The sequence below is a fragment of the Hypanus sabinus genome, chromosome 13 (assembly GCF_030144855.1).
Source record: "Hypanus sabinus isolate sHypSab1 chromosome 13, sHypSab1.hap1, whole genome shotgun sequence".
Taxonomy (NCBI): Eukaryota; Metazoa; Chordata; class Chondrichthyes; order Myliobatiformes; family Dasyatidae; genus Hypanus; species Hypanus sabinus.
Window position 1 is genome coordinate 3330798 of NC_082718.1, and position 21069 is coordinate 3351866.

At 40.9% G+C, this 21069-nt stretch overlaps 1 long non-coding RNA gene across 1 annotated transcript in view; it reads right to left on the minus strand.

The window, feature by feature from the left end:
* Positions 1–5483: 5483 nt before the first annotated feature.
* The window catches only part of LOC132403429 (uncharacterized), a 329276-nt gene continuing 313690 nt past the window's right edge, over positions 5484–21069 (minus strand). Inside the window, exons 5-6 of the long non-coding RNA XR_009515258.1 lie at positions 19792–19906; positions 5484–6610 (exon numbers count right to left, since the gene is read on the minus strand). This is a non-coding gene — a long non-coding RNA (uncharacterized LOC132403429). The remainder of the gene's footprint in view (positions 6611–19791; positions 19907–21069) is intronic.

Sequence of the window (21069 nt, forward strand, 5' to 3'; positions counted from 1 at the left end):
CAATATTAGAAACTCCTATTACGGATGCAGAAATTAAAGGGGTTATTTCCTCCATGAATTCTGGCAAAGCACCAGGTCGAGATGGGTATACAGTAGAATTTTTAAAATGTTTTTCCGCTACTCTTTCTCCTTGGTTATGCAGGGTTTTTGAAGAAGCAATTAGATTGGGCAATTTGCCAGAATCTTTTTATAGAGCTTCCATTTCTTTAATATTGAAGAAAGATAAAGACCCTACTGACTATGCATCCTATAGGCCAATATCTTTATTGATTGTAGATTCCAAGATCTTTTCCAAGTTACTGGCATCCAGGCTGGAGAAGGTATTACCCCAAATTATTTTGGAAGATCAAACCGGTTTTATTAAAAATCGCTATTCTTTTTTCAATGTTAGGAGATTATTGAATATTGTTTATACTCCTTCACATAGCACTTCAGAATGTGTCATTTCATTAGATGCGGAGAAAGCATTTGATAGAGTTGGACGGCCATATTTATTTAATGTGCTTGAGAAGTTTAATTTTAGTCCGACATTCATTTCCTGGATTAAACTGATATATCATACTCCAGTTGCCTCGGTGCTTACTAACAATCAAAGATCTCCCTTTTTTCGTTTATTTCAGGGTACTAGACAAGGCTGTCCTCTTAGTCCATTATTATTTGATATTGCTTTAGAACCCTTGGCAATTGCTATTAGAGAATCACAGAACATTTTTGGCATTAATCGTGGGACAGATATACATAAGTTATCATTATATGCAGATGATTTATTATTATTTATTTCTGATCCTGAGAAATCCATTCCTGCAGTTTTATCATTGTTGGCTCAATTTAGTGATTTTTCCGGGTATAAATTAAACCTTAATAAGAGTGAATTGTTTCCTTTAAATAGACAGGTTCCAATTTATGGAAATTTACCTTTTAAATTAGTTAATGACTCTTTTATTTACTCAGGGATTAAAATCACAAAAAACTATAAAGACTTACTTAAGGTTAATTTTTTACCCTTAATCGATCAGATTAAGTGTTTGTTTACTAAGTGGTCACCACTATCTTCATCTCTGATAGGTCGGATTAATGCTATTAAGATGGTTATTTTACCCAAGTTTTTATATATAGTTCAAGCGGTACCTATTTTTATTCCAAAATCTTTTTTTGCTAATGTTGATTCAAAAATTTCCTCATGTATATGGCAGAATAAAAATCCTAGGTTAGGTAAAATATATTTATAGAAGGCAAGGAAGGAAGGTGGATTGGCATTGCCTAATTTTAGATTTTATTATTGGGCAATTAATATCCGATATTTGATATGTTGGTTAAAGGATTGGGATTTATCTTTTAGCCCTCATTGGGTGAACCTGGAAATTAAACCTGTACAAGGATTTGCATTGGGTTCTATTTTAGGGACTTCTCTTCCCTTTGCTCTTTCTAAATTGCCGAAATGAATTGCCAACCCGATAGTTAAACATACTTTATGTATATGGTTTCAATTTCAGAAATTTTTTGGGTTGACTCAGTTTGTTTTAAATATTCCTATTGTATCGAAATGCTTTTTTTAACCTTCTATTATAGACCAAGCTTATTCAGCTTGGAAGACTAAAGGATTACTACAATTTTCCGATTTATTTTTGGATAATTGTTTTATGTCTTTTGAGCAATTATCTAATAAATATAATTTGCCTAGATTTCATTTTTTTAGATATTTACAGATTAGGAATTTCTTAAATACTGTACTTCCTACTTTTCCAAATTTTGTGTCTTCAGGTATTTTGGAGAATTTGTTCGAACTAAATCCTTTTCAGAAAGGGCTAATATCAAAACTTTACAATATAATTATGAAGATACGTTCAGAGCCCTTTTATAAGACTAAAAATGATTGGAAAAGAGAACTTAACCTTACTATCCCTATTGAGAATTGGGATAAAATTCTTCAATTAGTTAATACATCATCTATATGTGCTAAACATTCATTAATACAGTTTAAAGTTGTGCATAGGGCTCATATGTCCAAGGATAAGTTGGCTCGTTTTTATTCCTATATAAATCCTATTTGTGACAGATGTCATTCTGAGGTAGCGTCTCTAACTCATATGTTCTGGTCATGTCTGCTTTTGAAAAAATATTGGAGAGATATTTTTGATATTATTTCTGCGGTATTGAACATTGATTTACAACCTCATCCTATTACCGCAATTTTTGGTTTACCAATGATGGACTCACTCCATTTATCCTCTTCTGCTTGTCGAATGATTTCTTGCATTAATGGCTAGAAGATCTATTTTGTTGAATTGGAAAGAAATTAATCCTCCTACCGTATTTCATTGGATTTCTCAAACTATGTTATGTCTAAATTTAGAAAAAATTAGAAGTGTTGTATTTGATACTTCTATTAAATTTGAAAAGATATGGAGACCATTTATTCAATATTTTCATATGATGTAATATGACCCTGTTCCAAGCCTATTTGTGTTTCCAGTTTCGATTTTATATATGTTGAGAGGATCGGAGTTGACGACACTGATGATTTTGTATTTTTGTGAGATATTATAAACAGCCCTTTTTTCCATTTTTTCTTTTACTCTTTTTTCTTTATTAGTTATTAGATTATTAGATTAGTTTTCATTTGCATAATTTTTCTTCTTCTTTTTCTTTTTTCTTTTTTTTAATATATATTATGATATACCTAGGTTTGCTTTGTTTATTTGTATATTGTATCGTCCATGATTTGGCAACACTCATTTATACTGTGATCATTGCATATGTATTATTTCATGTTCAGTTGAAATGTGTATGTTTGTAATCCCATTATCTATGTATCAATTTTATTTTGTTGATATTAATAACAATAATAAAAAGATTGAAAAAGAAAGACAACCTTCCTCACCATCTACAGCACCATCAATTTCCATGTTGGAGATTGTCAGGCCCACACCACTTCATCAGGAATCTGTGGACTTGCCATAGCCCTCATACCTGCTGCAGAACAGCACCAGCCTGAGTGAACATTGAAGGGTCAAGCTGTTGTTAGAGAGACCCCTGCAAACACGTAGCATTAGGCAGACCTCAGTCATGTTCTCCTCTCTCTGACAATGGCTGTGGCCCTTAAATGTTCTGCTGAAGAAGACAGCGCCAGCAAACAGCACAACCACAGGTGACATCCTTCAGCCAGTTCATGAAGCGTCTTCTTTCAAATCCGATTCTGCTACTCTCGGAACCTGTGATTTTCATTTTGATGCTGTGTTTTTGTGCTGTTTGAGTGATCTGGCACTTCGTTGTCTCCGAGGCAGTTTGGTGAGTTTCTGAGCAATGTGAGTGGCCTGGAGGCCAAGAAGCCTAGGGGTCGGGTACGAGCCCACGATCGACTCCATTTATCACCAACCTCGCCAATTAAAGCAACTAGGAAGATTGAAATCGATGAGGACAAGAGCGTAAGGCGAGTGGGTGTTTAGCGCCATCTGCCTGGTCTCATTCTCCCTCTCACTCGCAGCTCCCAGCACAAGGTGCATGTGTGACTGGTTTCGCTCTCACTCACTGCTTCCAGAGGAAGGTACTGCATTTAACTAGTCTCTCCTCCTGTCAGTCGATGATCCTGGAGCAAGGTGCCTGCGTTCGACGAGAATCTCTCTCCCTGTCAGTCGATGATCCCGGAGCAAGGTGCCTGCGTTCGACAAGAATCTCTCTCCCTGTCAGTCAATGATCCTGGAGCAAGGTGCCTGCGTTCGACGAGAATCTCTCTCCCTGTCAGTCGATGATCCTGGAGCAAGGTGCCTACGTTCGACCGGAATCTCTCTCCCTGTCAGTCGATGATCCCGGAGCAAGGTGCCTGCGTTCGACAAGAATCTCTCTCCCTGTCAGTCAATGATCCTGGAGCAAGGTGCCTGCGTTCGACGAGAATCTCTCTCCCTGTCAGTCGATGATCCTGGAGCAAGGTGCCTGCGTTCGACCGGAATCTCTCTCCCTGTCAGTCGATGATCCTGGAGCAAGGTGCCTGCGTTCGACCGGAATCTCTCTCCCTGTCAGTCAATGATCCTGGAGCAAGGTGCCTGCGTTCGACGAGAATCTCTCTCCCTGTCAGTCGATGATCCTGGAGCAAGGTGCCTGCGTTCGACCGGAATCTCTCTCCCTGTCAGTCGATGATCCTGGAGCAAGGTGCCTGCGTTCGACCGGAATCTCTCTCCCTGTCAGTCGATGATCCTGGAGCAAGGTGCCTGCGTTCGACCGGAATCTCTCTCCCTGTCAGTCGATGATCCTGGAGCAAGGTGCCTGTGCTCAACCGGAATCTGTCTCCCTGTCGGTCGATGCTTACAGAGGACTGTGCAGCTTTCAACCTGTCTCCCTCTCTCCTTGTGACTCGAAACTGCCAAACGATGGTGCTGGAGTCTTGGGCCTTGGGCAAGGTTTAACCGACACAGTTTGTAGATTGGACTGTGTAGTTTATGTTATGTTGTGTTTCTGGTTACTAATTTTTTTTGCTATTTTGTGTGATTCTGATCAGTGTGGACTGGCCCTGTGGCCTGCAGTAATGAACAACAGAGCATTAAATTGAACTGAACTGAACTGAACGAGACAGTACATTCCTAGACTGTTTCTGTGACTGAGGTTTGGTCATTTATATTCTGTATTTTTCACTCATGTTTGGCAATTTGCATGATTTGTGCTTTCTTTGCACATTAGGGGGTTGAGGTTTTTCTTTGAGTCGTTTCCATGGTGTTTCTTTGTTTCGGGCCTGTCTGTGGGAAGACAAATCTCAAGGTTGTATACTCCATACGTACTTTGGTAATAAATGTACTTTGGATCTTGAATCTTTCCCACAGCTCCTCGGCTGGAAATTCAGAGGAGAACTATTCTTCAGCAGTGCAGAGCAGACAAACCTTCCTGCCAAGGTGCTTTCTCCCTTATCTGCTCCTCTCCCTTCTGGCAGTTTGACACTTTGATGTTGCACCACTTGCTCTAAGATCTATCTACCCCTTCCCTCCTTCATGGCCCTACATTTTTCTTTCATCCATGTGTCTGTCTAAGAGTTTCTTAAATGCCTTTAATGTATCTAATGAGAGGCATTGATCGTGTGGATAGTCAGAGGCTTTTTCCCAGGGCTGGCATGGCTAGCAGGAGAGGACAGTTTTAAGGTGCCGGGGAGCAGGTACAGAGAAGACATCAGGGGTAAGTTTGTTATGCAGAGTGTGTGGAATGGGCTGCCAGCAATGGTGTTGGACGTGGATACGATAGGGCCTTTTAGGAGATTCCTGGATAGGTACATGGAACTCAGAAAAATAGAGGGCTATGGGTAAGCCCAGGTAATTTCTAAAGTAAGTACATGTTCAGCACAGCATTGTGGGCTGATTGTGCTGTAGATGTTCTATGTTTCTGTCACTCCCACCAGCCCTGGCAGGGTATTCCATACGGTCTGTGTAAAAATCTTACCTCTGACACACCCCTATACTCCTCCAATCACTTTAAAATGATTCCCCTTCTATGATTTTAGCTTCAGAGTATCTGCTAGCTTCAGACAATGCAAGTACCACAGCACCCAGCCTTCTCCAGTTGTCCATAAGCCTGTAATTGATTTAAAAGCACAGGTCAAGATGGTCTTTTCTGCTGTTTAATGTTAGGTTCTGCACTTACATTTCCCGCATAAATTGAGAAAGCCGATGCTAAATCAGTGAGAAACTGAACAGTGCCAAAGCAGTGAGAACAGGTGTCTGCAATTTGCTTTTCAGCATACTCAATACAGTCAACACATAGCACCTGCTTGTTGTATAAAATACAGGCTACTAATTTTCAAGTGAAATTACAAGCAAGTTTGTTCTACAATGCAAAAACCAACATGGCTTAGTTACAGTTTTTGAGGGATTAATATTAGATATTACATTGGAAAAATGTCCTTGTCTCTTCCTCTACATCCAGTTGGGATGACACAAATAGGGTTTAGCATTCTATGTCAAGAAAGGCATATTCCATAAAACAGTACATCGTAGTGAAAGACCTTGATAGAGTGGATGTGGAGAGGATGTTTCCTGTGGTTGGAGAGTCTAAAATCAGAGGACATACCTCAGAATAGAGGAGTGTCCTTTTAGAATAGAGATGAGGAGGAATTTCTTTTGCCAGAGAGTGGTGAATCTGTGGAATTCTTTGCCTCAGACAGCTGTGGAGGCCAAGACTTTATGTACATTTAAGGCAGAGCTTGATAGATTGTTGATTGTTCAGGGCATGAAGGGATATGGGGAGAAGGTAGGAGACTGGGGCTGAGAGGAACACTGGATCAGCCATGAAGTGGTGGAGCAGACTCGATGGGCCAAATGGCCTAATTCTGCTCCTATATCTTACGGTCTTATGGCCTTATCATCAGGAACTACAGTGTCAAACGGGTCCTGATGAAAGATCTCTGCCCGAAACATTGTCTGTTCATTCGTCTCCATAGATGCTGCCTGAGCTCCTCCAGCATCTCTGGTCCTTGGAGTGGGTTTGAGACACAGCTGCTGATTCAGAGGCTGCTCTGCAACTGTGCATCTGATCAGAGGATTTCCCCACTATCAGCATGTGACTCTTTAAAATGACAATACATTGTCCATCTGTGCCATGCAGAGACCATGTCAGGTATAGATCGACCTTTAATCTGAAAAGAGAGAGAGAGAGAGAGAGAGAGAGAGAGATAAAAAACACAAAATGCTGCCAGAACTCACCAGGCCAGACAGCTTCTATGGGAGCAGGTAATGACGACGTTTCGGGCTGAAACCCTTCATCAGAGAGAGAGATGAATTTCTATTCACAATTTAGCTCAGCATTTCCTTCTTCACAATTGTGATTTAATTTGAAAGAAATACACAGTATTGAGAAATAGCTGCAGAGGGTTGTAGGTTCAGCCTGCCTCATCACGGAGGATATCTTCAAATGGCGATGCCTCAGGTAGGCAGCTTCCATCATTAAGGACTGGGACAAGCCGTACTAGCAACAGGAGTGTAAGAATTACACTTAACGTTTTAGAAACAGCTTCTTCCCCTCCGTCATCAGATTTCTGAACGGTCCATCATCTCATGAACACTAACTCACTTTTTAGCTCTTCCTTTGCACTATTTATTTTTAATACATTTCTTATTGCAACATATTCTGAATCACGTTTGTGATATTATATAATTGTTTGTCATCGAGATACGAATTGTGTAGGCAAGTCAGGGATTTATTGGTCATTCCTCAGTGCCCTGTAAAGTGGTGCCGAGCCTTCTCCTTGAACTGTTAACGACACTCTGATGAAACTGATGGCCTGTTTGGGCACACTTGGGAACGACTGTCACTTGCAGGGCAAACCAGGCGAGCACAGCAGATTTCCCTCCTGAATCAGCTGTGTTTTCCATACACAGGGTCACTTCTACTGATGTCTGTTTTATGTATCATTAAATAAAATGTCAGGGAAGTAACTTACTAACAAGGAAAAAGCTGCAGATACTAGAAATCTGAGCAACACACAAAATGCTGGAGGAATTCAGGAGGCCAGGCAGCATCTATGGAAAAGAGTATACAGTCGAAATTTTGGGCCGAGACCCTTTACTGAGACTGGAGAAAGGAAGATGAGGAGTCAGAGTGTGGGGGGGGGGGTGTGGCCAGAATGGGAGGAAGAAACACAAGGTGTTAGGTGAAAGTGGGAAGGGGGGAGAAGAATGAAGTAAACTTAGTAGTAAAGTTGTTTGGTGAAAGAGATACAGGGCTGGAGAAAGGGAATCTGATAGGAGAGGACAGAGAAGGCATTGGAAGAAGGGAAAGGAGGGAGGAGCACCAGAGGGAGTTAAGGAGATAAGGTGAGAGAGGGAAACGGGAATGGGGAATGGTGAAGGAAATGGGGGTGGGGCAATAATGGAAGTTCACAAAATCATGCCAGCAGGTTGGAGGCTACTCAGACAGAACTCGAGGTTTTGCTCCTCCAACCTGAATGTGGCCTCATCATGACCTGGACTGACATGTTTGAATGGGAAGTGGAGATAAAATGGGTGAGCACTGGGAGATCCTGCTTTTTCTGGCGGACAGACTAGATGCTCGGCAAAGCAGTCTCCCAATCTATGTTGGGTCTCATCGATATACAGGAGGCCACACTGGGAGCACAAGATACAGTAGATGACCCCAACAGACTCCCAGGTGAAGTGTCGCCTCACCGGGAAGGATTGTTTGGGGCCATGAATGGTAGTGAGTGAAGAGGTGTAAGGGCAGGTGTAGCTCTTGTTCCACTTGCAAAGAGAAGTGCCAGGAGGGAGATCAGTGGGAGGGATGAATGGACAAGGGAGTGGCGTAGGGAGCGATCCCTGCGGAAAGCAGAAAATGGGGGGACAGAGGGAAAGACGCGCTTGGTGGTGGGATCCTGTTGGAGATGGCAGAAGTTACAGAGAATTATGAATTGGATATGGAGACTGGTGGCGTGATAGGGGAGGACTAGAGGAACTCTATCTCTGGTGCTGTGGCGGGGAACAGGGTGAGGATAGCCAAGCAGGAAATGGAAGAGGTGCAGTTGAGGGCAACATTAACGGTAGAGGAAGAGAAGCCCCTTTCTTTGAAGAAGGAGGACCTCCTTTGCTCTGGAATGAAAAGCTCATCCTGAGAGCAGATGCTGTGGAGCTGGAGGAATTGAGAGCAGGGGATGGTGTTTTTCAGACTGTAGCCTAACCACCACTTAGCTTACACTGGCTGCTTACTATCACAATGCTGTCATCTTGTGGACCAGCTCTATCTTCCCTGTGTATGCCCAAGAAAGAAACCGATAGAGGAATGGTGTGGCCCAAATGTACACTTAGAACCATAGAACACTACAGCACAGTATAGGCCCTTCAGCCCTCCATGTTGTGCTGAACCATATAATCCTTAAAAAAAGTTCTAAACCCACACTACCCCATAACCCTCCATTTTTCTTTCATCCATGTGCCTGTCCAAGAGGCTCTTAAATACCCCTAATGTTTTAGCCTCCACCACCATCCCTGGCAAGTCATCCCAGGCACTCACAACCCTCTGTGTAAAAAACTTATCCCTGATGTCTCCGCTAAACTTCCCTCCCTTAATTTTGTACATATGCCCTTGGATGACCTCTCCATACATTCCTCAGGGCCATGACTCCATCACCCAAATATCAAGACAAGGACATTTCTTCCCACAGCCTCATACAGGCCACTTCTGCCTTCCTACCTGTAGTCCATTAACAAACCTAATGTTTTCACTCCAGTGAAACCTGGTTCTTTGGATTTCTTTTTCACCACTTGTCCAGACTTTTCCCACCTGCACTATGACAGTTACAATGTCCCCTGCCCAATTTAAAAGCATCTAATTTCCTGGTCTGATTAGTCTATTTTCAGAATGGACCTTCAATGACACCACCAAAACTTTTTTTCTTCATCGAAAAGAAATCCAACCAGCTCCAAGAACCCCATCATAAAACTGGAAATGAACTTAGCTTGGCGGTTGGTTCTTTTCAGATTGAATGTCTGTGACCAGTGGTGTACTGCAGGGATCAGTGCTGAACCATCTGTTTTAGGGAATTTGATGAGAACATAGTTAGCATCATCAGTAAGTTCACAGATGATACTAAAATTGATGTCATAGTGGACAGTAAAGGAAGTTATCTAAGTTTACAACAGGATCTATATTGGGAAAGTTGGCCTAAAATATGGAAGATAGCGTTTAACTCAGACAAAGACAAAGTTTTGCTTTTTGATAGATCAGGGCTCCCCTCCATCTCCGGAAGGCAGGAGAAGAAGAGTGATCTTCTAGGGGTGCATAAAACCATGAGGGGCATAAATAATGTTAATGGTCATAGTCTTTTTCTCAGGGTAGGGGACTCAAAAACTAGAGGACATAGTTGATAGGGGAAGATTTAAATATGATTTAAGGGAAAGAATGACGGGTACATGAAATGAGCTGCCAGAGGAACAGGTAGAGGCAAGTACAATTACAGTTTAAAAGGCAGCTGGGTATAGGGATAAAAAGATCTAGAGGGAAATAGCCCAAGCACGTTCTGGGACTAGCTCAGATTGGCAATTAATTCAGCATGGCTAGGTTGGGCTGAAGGGCCTGTATAACTCTGATTCCTTGACCACCACCCTCCTCCACTGGAGGGAGCTAGTCTACACATCATGCAACTACTCCATTGACTTCACCCACTTCCACCAAATATACATGTTACTACGGGAACCCATCTGATTTTTAACACTGTAATTTTGCGAGATGTGACACATGTCCTTTACAGTCCCCCCCACCCCCCAGCTGTTTTCCTAGGAGATTGATGACAATGTTGGTGCTGGTTCTTTCACGTGCCTAAAATTAGAATATTTCATCTCTTTTACTGACCATTTCCAAAATTTCCAACTTTCTCGATCTTATAAAGAGTCCATTCCTCTGATTTAACTCCACCTTGTCTTCTGTACCTCTATTTCTGCTGGAGGAGGGAAGAGGTTGGACTGTGACTAACGTCCATCAGAAACCTATTCACCCCCCAAAACATTATTTCCTATTCTGCTTCCATCTACTTCTCCCCATTTATACTCCTCCATTTCATCTGTTCTAACAATAGCATTTTAAAAGTTCAAAGTTCAAAGTAAATTTTATTATCAAACACATTTTCTCATGGGCATACTCAACAAATCTATAGAATAGTAACAATAGCAGAATCAATGAGCATTTACCAAACTAGGGCTTCCAACCAGCGTACAGAAGACAACGAACTGCAAATGTAAACAGAAGAAAAAATAAAAAACAAATAAATAATAGAGAACACGAGATAAAAAGTCCTGAAAAATGACCCTGTAGGATCTAGCATCATTTCAATGATGGGTCAAGTAAAGTTGAGTGAAATTATTCCCTTTGGTCCAAGAGCCTGATGGTTGAGGAGTAATAACTGTTTCTGAACCTGGTGGTGTGGTCCTGTGGTATGACATTGATGCACTGTTGCAATGAATTGATCTGTATGAATGGTATGCAAGACAGGTTTTACACCAGACCATAGTACATGTAACAATAATAATGTAAATTAACTAATTATTACTTTCCAATCGCTCTCCCCACTTTATCTCCCTCCCAGGACTGATTGCCTTGGCCTCATTCTCCAGTCCCACCTTAGGACCAATATCAGAAATAGGCACACAAACAGTCTATTTAGTCCAATGTGTCCAACAGCAGCTCGCCAGAGTCCTCTGTCCTGGCCAATAGAAGGTTGATTGGCTTTGTGGCTTCCACATTGACCACATCTTCTAGACAAAGATCCTTCCTCTCCCAAGGATGACATCTTTGGAGCTTCTGTTGATGATTTTTTAATTTTAGGTTATAGGATGGGTTTATAGGATGGGTTAGGTTTATAGGATGGGTTTACTAGCCCCATACCCAACCCTCCTCCCGTCATGGCTGGGCTTAGGACCATTCATGGAAGAGTTCCCATATCTAATCAGTCAATCGTGTGGCAGATACTCAATGCATTAAAGCATGCAGACATGGTCAACAGCTTTGGTTGTCATTCAGATGAAAACATCAGAATGTGAAAGAAATGTGATCTAAGTGACTTTGACCGGGGAATGATAGTTGATGCCGGTTGAGGTGGTTTGAGTATCTCAGAAACTGCAGATCACTTGGGATTTTCATCCACAAGTCTCTAGAGTTTATAGAAAGTGGTGTGAAAACAAAATAACATCCAGGGAGCGGCAGTTCTGTGGGAAGGTGGGAAGTGCCTTGTTAATGAGAGAGGTCAGAGGAGAATGGCCAGACTGGTTCAAGCTGATGGGGGCAACAGTAACTCAAATAACCACATGTTACATCAGTGGTGTGCAGAAGTGTATGTAACATGTCAAAACCTGAAGCGGATGGGCAAAAGCAGCAGCACACCATGAATGTATACTCAGAGGCCATTGTATTAGGCACAGGTGGCGCTTGATAAAATGGCCACTTACTGTACCTCAGCTACTTGTTTCCCTTATCTATTCTGCTAAATGCATCCTTTAATAGATTTATCAAAAATGATTTCCTTTTCGCAAATGCATGCTCAACGCACCTAAACATGGTATTATATCTGAAGAGCCTAATACCATTTTCTTAATGACAAATTACTACCATTCGGATTGGCAACAACGATATCAATCTCCACAGTCTCCATCGCCACAAAGCTGTGTGCTTAGCCCCTGCTCTACTCACTTTACACTCATGAATGTGTAGCTAAGTACAACTCCAATGTTATTCTCAGGTTTGCTGTCATTGGCCGAATCAAAGGTGGTGATGAATCAGCATAATAGGAGGGAGATTGAAAATCTGGTTGAGTGGTGCCACAACGACAACTTCTTACTCAAGATCAGCAAGACTAAGGAGCTGATTATTGACTTCAGGAGTCGAAAACCAAAGGTAAATGAGCCAGTCCTCATTGGAGGATCAGAGGTCAGCAACTTCAAATTCTTCAGTGTTGTCATTTTGGAGGACCTCTCCTGGGCCCAGCACTTGTGTGATTATGAAGAAAGCACAGCAGTGCCTCTATGTCCTCAGGACTTTGTGAAGATTTGTCATGATATCTAAAACTCTGACATACTTCTATAGCTGTGCAGTGGAGAGTGTATTGGCTGGCTGCATCACAGCCGGGTATGGAAGCACCAACGCCCAAGAACAGAAAATCCTACAAGTAGTAGTAGATACGGTGCAGTCCATCACAGCTAAAGCCCTCCCCACCATTGAGTACACCTACACGAAGTGTTGTCACAGGAAAGCAACATCCAGCACCAGAGACTCCACCACCCAGGTCACGCTCTCCTCTTGCTGCTGCTGTCAGGAAGAAGGTACAAGAGTCTCAGGACTTACACCACCAGGTTCAGGAACAGTTATTGCCCCTCAATCATCAGGCTGTTGAACAAAGGGGATAACTACACTTACCCATCTTTGAAATGTTCCCACAACTTATGGACTCATTTTCAAGGATTCTTCATCTCATGTTCTTTGTATTTATTGTTTATTATTTTATTATTATTAGTTCTCACTGTATTTGTATAGCCTGTTGTCTCTTGCTCACTGATTGAACACCCAAGTTGGTGGAGTCTTTCGTTGATTCTATTTTGGTTATTATTCTAATATGGGTTTATTGAGCATGCTTGCAAGAAAATGAATCTCAGGGTCGAATGTGGTGACATATATGTATATTGATAATAAATTTACTTTGAACTTTGATGTCAGGTTAACAGGCCTGTAGTTCTGTATTATTCCCTCTTTATGGGTACTGGAATTATATTTGGTGCTTTTCACTTTGTGAGAATCATTCCAGAATCTGAGGGATCATCACTGTTTAATGGCCTATGGACAATCACAACCCAATGTTTTCTCCATCACTTCTTAGGTCCAAACTGCTTCTTGATTTTCTGAGCTAAAGTCCTTGCCTTCTGCCTTTATCCCATCCTGTATTATCAAGACTCCTCCATCTTCTTTCCCATTTTGCCTTTCTCTTGTAATTGTTAAGTATCTTAGGATATTTAATCTCCAGCCTTGATCACATTGCAACTAAACTCTGTAATGGGGAATAAATTTATTTCTATTTGAACCATTAATTAATCTACAGTACCTTTCTATGAGCATTCATATGACTTCTTCACGTTTGTCATTATATAACCAAACCCCAACTCAGCAGGTCATTCTACATTGTGTCCAGCACCACTTACTATCAGAGATGTTTTAATATAGTTGAAAACCTGTGGCAGTAATGGGCCAACAAAGAACATTGACACCTTGACAGTCATCACCAGAGTCTAACCTGACTCTTGGAGTTTACTCCACCTTGACTACAGCGACTCAGTTTGCTTGGCCTTCTGTATCAAGCAAAAGTAAGTTGAATGGTTGGGCATCACGGACCAAGCCCGGTCAATGAGTGGATTCAATATGATCTGATCCATGGTGTTTAATCCTGATGTTCTTAATAGAATGTAGACCAGTACAGCACCAAAATAGGCCATTTGGCCCACAATGTTGTGCCAAACCAACTAAAAAGCAAATCAAAAACAGCCAAATACTTACCCCTCCTACCTATACCCGTCCATCTTCCTCGCATCTATGTGCCTATCCCTGTGATTAATGATTAATGTGTAATCATTAGTTGTAATTGCTTCATGTCATGTTGTTCTAAATTTACTTGCCATTGTGTTCAAACAGACAATGGGAGAGGCTAGTAGTGAGGCAATGAGTGCAGGTCTGGATGTCAGTAATCCAGACCAATGGTGTGGAAGGCTTTCTTGAGCAAAATATCACACAGTGGGACATTAATAGCAAATTAGCTGTGGACCCCACTCAGCACAACCAAATCACAATGATCCCAACTCTGACCAACATATTAACTGCAAATCCTCATGAAAGATTGGTGATTGACTCTAGGATACTATTAGCATGCCATAAAAAATTCATTCTCACAGTGAAGAAAAGTTGAATGGTTTATTACCCCAATAGCGAACTCCGGAAGAATTTCAGTGGCTGCAAATTTTTTTCTCACTCCCTAGGTTTCTGAAAGGCTGCATAGAATGCATACTACCATCTGCCCCCTTCCTTCTCAGCCCTGAAGAAAGGCCTCAGCCCGAAACACTGACTATCTATTCATTCCCATAGATGCTGCCTGACCTACTGAGTTCCTCCAGCATCTTGTGTGTTTTGCTATAGAAGTGCATGGATGTTGTTTTGTTAATTACCTAAGGGAGTATTGATGAGGAAGTAAATCTCACCAGAGTAGACGGGGTGGTTGGTCAGTGGTGGAAGGTGATGTAATGAAATCTTTAAGAATCCCGAGTCATGATTCAGGGTTTCAACCAGAAACATCTGTGGTCCCTTTCTCTCATCAGATGCTGCTTGATCCTCAAAGTTCTTTCAGCAGATTGCTTGTTGCTCCTGCTTCCAGCGACTGCAATATCTTGAAACTCTTTGATAATCTATCTCTCTGGAATTGAGCAACCATACAAAAAGTGCATGAAATGAGTTTACCAACTTGGTTAATTGAGGCCTTCTACCAGAAACAGGGTCTCAGAGAGTACATATTGGGAACTCAAGTAAAGCTAGGTAGAGGTGGTGGGTCTTTCCATATCCTGTATGATCAATGGTACCTCCACCAATTTGATGGAAAAGTTTCATTTATTAGAATGTAGCTGATGATGAGTGAAAAGATTGAAAGGAAGAGTTTGACTGAGAATCAACATCACTGTCTGGAATATGATCACACAATTAACATATCTAGCTTTCAGCCAGACATCCAGTTAGATGCACGTTTCTTATTGATCAATAACTCAATTTGCAGCCAAATTCCAATATAAAATATTTGAAAGCGTTTCCAAATACACCAATGTTCTAATTCAGTTTGTTCCCAATTTTACCCAGAGTGGCCCCATATCTGAAGAGTTGTAAGTTTCCTGTCAGACTTCCTTCTGGCTTCATAATGTTCCATGCTGGATCCAATGTAGGTTTCCATTAGAGATGGGGCAGCTATTCCAGTAGAAGATTCAAATGTCTTGGTTGCATGTTTAATGTTAAACAGTGAGTCAAATGATGATAAAATTTACGTCTGGTCTGGATGTAATGAATGGATATTGGTGACCAATCTCCCCCAAACTCCACACCCAGCTGATACGTGACAGGAGTGAGCAGAGACTGGAGCAAATTTCACATGTTCAGTTACATTCATTGTTTCACTGAGAAATGGAGAAAGATGTTGTAGGAGGAATGTTGAATGTTATGCCAACACCTTCTAGTCCACAGTTCATTCCTATAATGTACCACTTCCTCCATCTGGGCTCCTAGAACCAGGACTGGTTGATTCTTTTGTCTGATGAAATTAGAAACTTTATCTTTCTTATCAGGAAAAGTAGATCGTCCTTTTGGCAGTAAATGGTCTCATGGATAAAGCCCAGTATCAAGCAGATGGCGAGACAAAATGTGGGAAATCCCATCTCCAAGGTGTTCAGAACAAAAACGTGACATTAGGCCAGGGGTGGCCAACGTACGGCGCATGTGCCAGAAGTGGCGGATTGCACCCCAGTGATGATAATAATAATAATAATAATAATAATAAAGTAAGCCTACTCATGCAAAAAGTATTAACCAAAAACTGATTTGTAGAAAAAAATCTGTAACAGGAATTCAAGTAGCTTAGAGCTAGAAATGGGTTTTACTGAGAATAAATCTAAAACCTCGCAATTATTTTTAGCGATTTTATTATTTCGAGCACATCTTTTGGTGAATGTTATCTTCTTTCACATTAATCTGTTTTCAATTTTAAAAAATGTTCAATGAGTCAAACTAGGAAAGAAGGACTTTTGTTCTGAGGTTTTTCCATAACTGTTCAATACACGTTTGATACTTGTTTGATCCTGAGGCGCCAGGCTTCTGCACCAGCGGTGCGTCGCAGGTTTTTGCCAGTCAGTTTACAATTGTGAACATTTGCAGTTTTGTACTTTTTTGAAAATTAAGCCTTCTTTTTACATTCAGTTACCCATCACAGTGCAAAAGAAAATGAGCAAAAGAAAAGTAGAAAGTGATGGTAATTGTGAATTCAATGATCAGTGGGAAAATAAGTTCTTATTTTCAGGTCCTTCAGGAAAACCGTTGTGCATTGTTTGTGAAAACACCTTCTCACATAATAGAAGACATGATCTTAATAGACACTATAAAACACAACATCAGACTGAAATTGAAGGAAAACTGAAGCTAGTGCTTGGGTCTGAGTTACGGAAAGAATATGTGATTAAGAAAAAGGAAGAAATCAAAAGAAGACAAAATATATTTGTTAAAAGTCTCATTAAGGTAAGCAATGTTTATCTCATTTTTATACTAAATCAATATATCATGTAAAAATGCTAAATATGTCTATATTAACATATTTTTACAAGAATTGAATGGTGGTACAAGAGTTGTATGGCGCATCTGAACTCGTGTGTGAAAAAATTGACACACAGAATATAAAAGGTTACCCACCCCTGCATTAGACCTTTAAAATCGATCACAACCCCACCACATGACTTTCCTCAATCATTTGTCTCTTACCATGATAACCCTTGAATTCATTAATTCTCAGATAACTCACTGAAAAGGAACTTCTAAGGCTTCACCAGTGACTTTTAGATGTCATTCTGACATTGTGATTCAATCACAAACACGAAGAAATCTGCAGATACTGGAATTCCAAGCAACACACACAAAATGCTGGAGGAACTCAGCAGGCCAGGCAGCGTCTATGGAAAACAGTACGTCGACATTCCTGGTTGAGGCCTTTCATCAGGACTGGAGAAAAAAAGATGAGCTCATTTCCATACATGTTGCTCATCTGCTGAGTTCCTCCAGCATCTTGTGTGTGTTGCTGACATAGTGATTAATTTGTTCAGAAGCAACCAGGTTTGTAGTACATCTGTGTGTCCAATCTTTGGTCATTAGCATATTGGGTACTTGGAAAGAGCTTGCATATTGGTAGTGATTGCTAATTTTCTCGGTTCCAATATCACTTTTGGCTCTCTTAAAATCTTCTGCTTATGTTACCATCCCAGAAGGTTCCTGGAATCTTACCCATTGATAGAGTAGAACCATATGATTTATCATTTCAGTTATACTATATGGGTCTTAGAAGAGATAGGCACACATTTCCTGGAAAAACAACACATCTGTTAAATTATGAAGAAGTTTGCTTGGACGAGTCTGACTTTTCACCAAGGAAATGATGCAATTCCTCTATTTCCTCTGAAGAATAAAAGGAAAGAATAGTGGAGTAAATAGAGGAATTGCATCTATTTCTAGTGGAGTGGGAATCCTGACAAAGGGATATATTAATCCAATTAGGATTGAGTCATACTCCTTTGTCAGGAAGCACGAACACACGCAAAGGTTTCATGTGGTCCAGGACTATCTCCCTGGGAAAAATACTTGCTGTTTGCATGCATATAAACCTATTAAAACTAAGATCATGAGATATTTTCAAGGGGGAAGTACTGAGGGATATAGAACCAACAAGATGGGAGAAGTTAAAATGCAGATCACCTTTAACCTGTCTGATAGAATAGGCTCAAAAAGCAAAATGGCTGTCCCTGCAACACACACAAAATGCTGAAGAAACTCAGCAGGTCAGGCAGCATCTATGGAAATGAATGAACAGTCCACATTTTGGGGTGAGACCCTTCATCAGTCCTGATGACTGATTCCACTTGCTGAGTACCACACACAAAATTTTGCAGTAACCCAGCAAGTCAGGCAGCCATCCTGATTTCGGCCCAAAACATCATCTGTTTATTCATTTCCATCGGTGCTGCCTGCCCTGCTGAGTTCCTCCAGCATTTTGTCTATGTTGCTCTGGATTTCCAGCATCTGCAGAATCTCTTGTGTTTATGGTATCCCCCTGTAATCATGTTCCTTCTTAAGTATCCACGGTTTTCCGTATTATTTGTTCTGCAGCACTCATCTCAGCAACCCTTGGAATTCTCATATTTCCCTGTATTTACAGTATATCTGCCTTAAACAGGTGCGAATAATGTAACAGTTCACCTTACTGACTGGGTTCTATTTAACATTTTAACTTTGTTATCTCCTTGATATATAACATTTTTTCCAGTAATGAGATAATCAAGTGATAAATCCCAATGATGAGGGAAGAATATTATAAAAAATAATGCCAATCTTTGCCCTCCTAGAATTAGTCACATTAGAGGCCAGATCTTGGATGGTAGTTACAGCCTCCTGACTGGAGAGCATGCTGGGAAAGCACTCAGTAAAATGCAACGACCTGGAGCTATTGCAGAAGTCATCCAGAGGAGCATCCTCTGCTTGGCAAGGCCTGATCGTCTGGCAACGCACAAAAACTCTGAACAGCGCTGCTTTGATGATAAATACCTTATCATATGGAAAAGTTATTACCTTTCACCCAACAGGCTCATGAACAAGCATGGATAACTGCATTCACCTCTACTGAATTGATTCCACACCGATGGACTCACCTCAAGGACTCTACAACTCCTGACTTGGTATTTATTTATTAGTTTGCTTGTTTATCTATCCATCCATTTATTTATTTGTACAGATTGTCTTTTTTTGCTCATTGGTTGTCAGACTTTGTGAAAAGTTTTTATTTTGTATTTCTTTGTTCTATTGTGAATGCCCCCAAGAAAATGAATCTCAGGGTTGTATATGGTGCCATGTACATACTTTGATAATAAATTAACTTTGAACTTTGACCATCACTGGACAATCATTGCTGAATAGGAATATGCCTCTCTGTTTTACTATTTTACATAATTTCCAATGTTTATTCATTACAAGAAGATTGTGGTTTCCCATTGTAAAAGATCTGGCTCTATCTTTGCCCCTCTTCCTATGGTACCAGACCCTCATTTCTCATCTCATCTTATTTTGCTTTTCATCTCCCTCATTATTCTATTCCCAATTAAATTTTTCCTTCTCTCAAAAGGGAAAATGTTATTTCTGGAAGAAGAGCTGTTTTGTTTTGGTTGTACTGCCTCTATCTCTATAAAAGCCTATATCTCGCCTCATGTCTCGGAGAGTTATTGATGGTGCATCAGTTGTACTGCCTCCAACTTTCCACTTCTGAATTCTCTCCTGTAAGGCCAGCCTGTGATATGTTGCCTCTGTCGGATGATGTCCCCTGCAGTGTGTATCTCACGCAAATACTTTTTGGGGTAAGGGCTTCCTGATTGTCATACAAAGGAACAGCAAGCCCAGACCGCAAAAAGATTCAAGAGAGAAAACATAAGAAGACTTCAACTTGGACTCCTTTTCCATTGTCATCCACTCTCCAGTCTGTGAACAATAGGGAATAAATACCATGAATCGCCTCACCTTTTTTGTCTCTTCAGTGACCTTACGTTGATCACTTTTCTTTCTCTGCTGAGAGATTTGATACTCTGGGGGTATAGAAATTCCTTCCTCCCCTTGCAAAATAGTCTATTTCATCCTGAAAATAAATTGTAAATGAGAGTTCAACCACAGAAGGCATCTCAATCAACACCTTTTCCCCTCAACAAATGAATATTTTATTTAGCAAGCAGTGATCAGGATTGATTTAGAGTAACACACTCAAAATGCTGAAGGAACTCAGCAGGTCAGGCAGTATTTGTGGAAAGAAATAAAGAGTCCATGTCTCAGGCAAAGAAATATCATCAGGAGGAAGTGTCCTAGCCTGAAATGTCCATGAGACCATTCAAACCTTAAAACATAGAAGTAGATTTAGGCCTTTTGGCCCATTGAGTCTGCACTGCCATTCCATTGTGGCTGCTTTATTATCCCTCTCAACCCATTCTCCCGCCTTCTCCCTGTAACCTTTGATGCCTGACTAATCAAGGGCCTATCAAACTCCGCTTTAAATATGCCCAATGACCTGGCCTCAGCAGCATCTGTGCTAATAAATTCACCAGATTCACTAGCCTCTGGCTAAAGAAATTTCCCTCATTTCTGTTCTAAATCGACTCCCTCTATTTTGAGGCTATGCCCTCTGGTCCTAAACTCCCCCACTATAGGAAACATCCACTCCACATCCATTCTATCCAGGCATTTAAATATTTGATAGGTTTCAATGAAATCCCAACTCATTCTTCTAAACTCCAGCGAGTACAGGCCCAGAGCCATCAAACACTCCTCATACATTAACCCTTTCATCTTGGAATCATTCTCGTGAACCTCCTCTGGGCTGTTTCCAATGTCTGCACATTTTTTCTTAAGTAAGGGGCAAACTGCTTACGATACTCCAAGTATAACCAACTCCTTATAAAGCCTCAGCATCATACCCTTGCTCTACATTCTAGTCCACTCGAAATGAATGCTAACATTGCATTTGCCTCGTCACCACTGACTCAACCTGCAAGTTAACTTTTAGGGGATCCTGCAAAAGGACTCCCAAGGCCCTTTCCAGCTCCAATTTTTGAATTTTTCTCCCCGTTTAGAAAAAAGTCTACACTTTTATTCCTTCTACCAAAGTGCATGATCATATACAGTAATTCTCTACATTGTATTCCATCTGCCACTTTTTTGCCCATTCTTTCAATCTGTCTAAGTCCTTCTGCAAACTCCCTGCTTTCTAAACACTACCTTCCCCTACACCTATCATCTGAAAACTTGGCC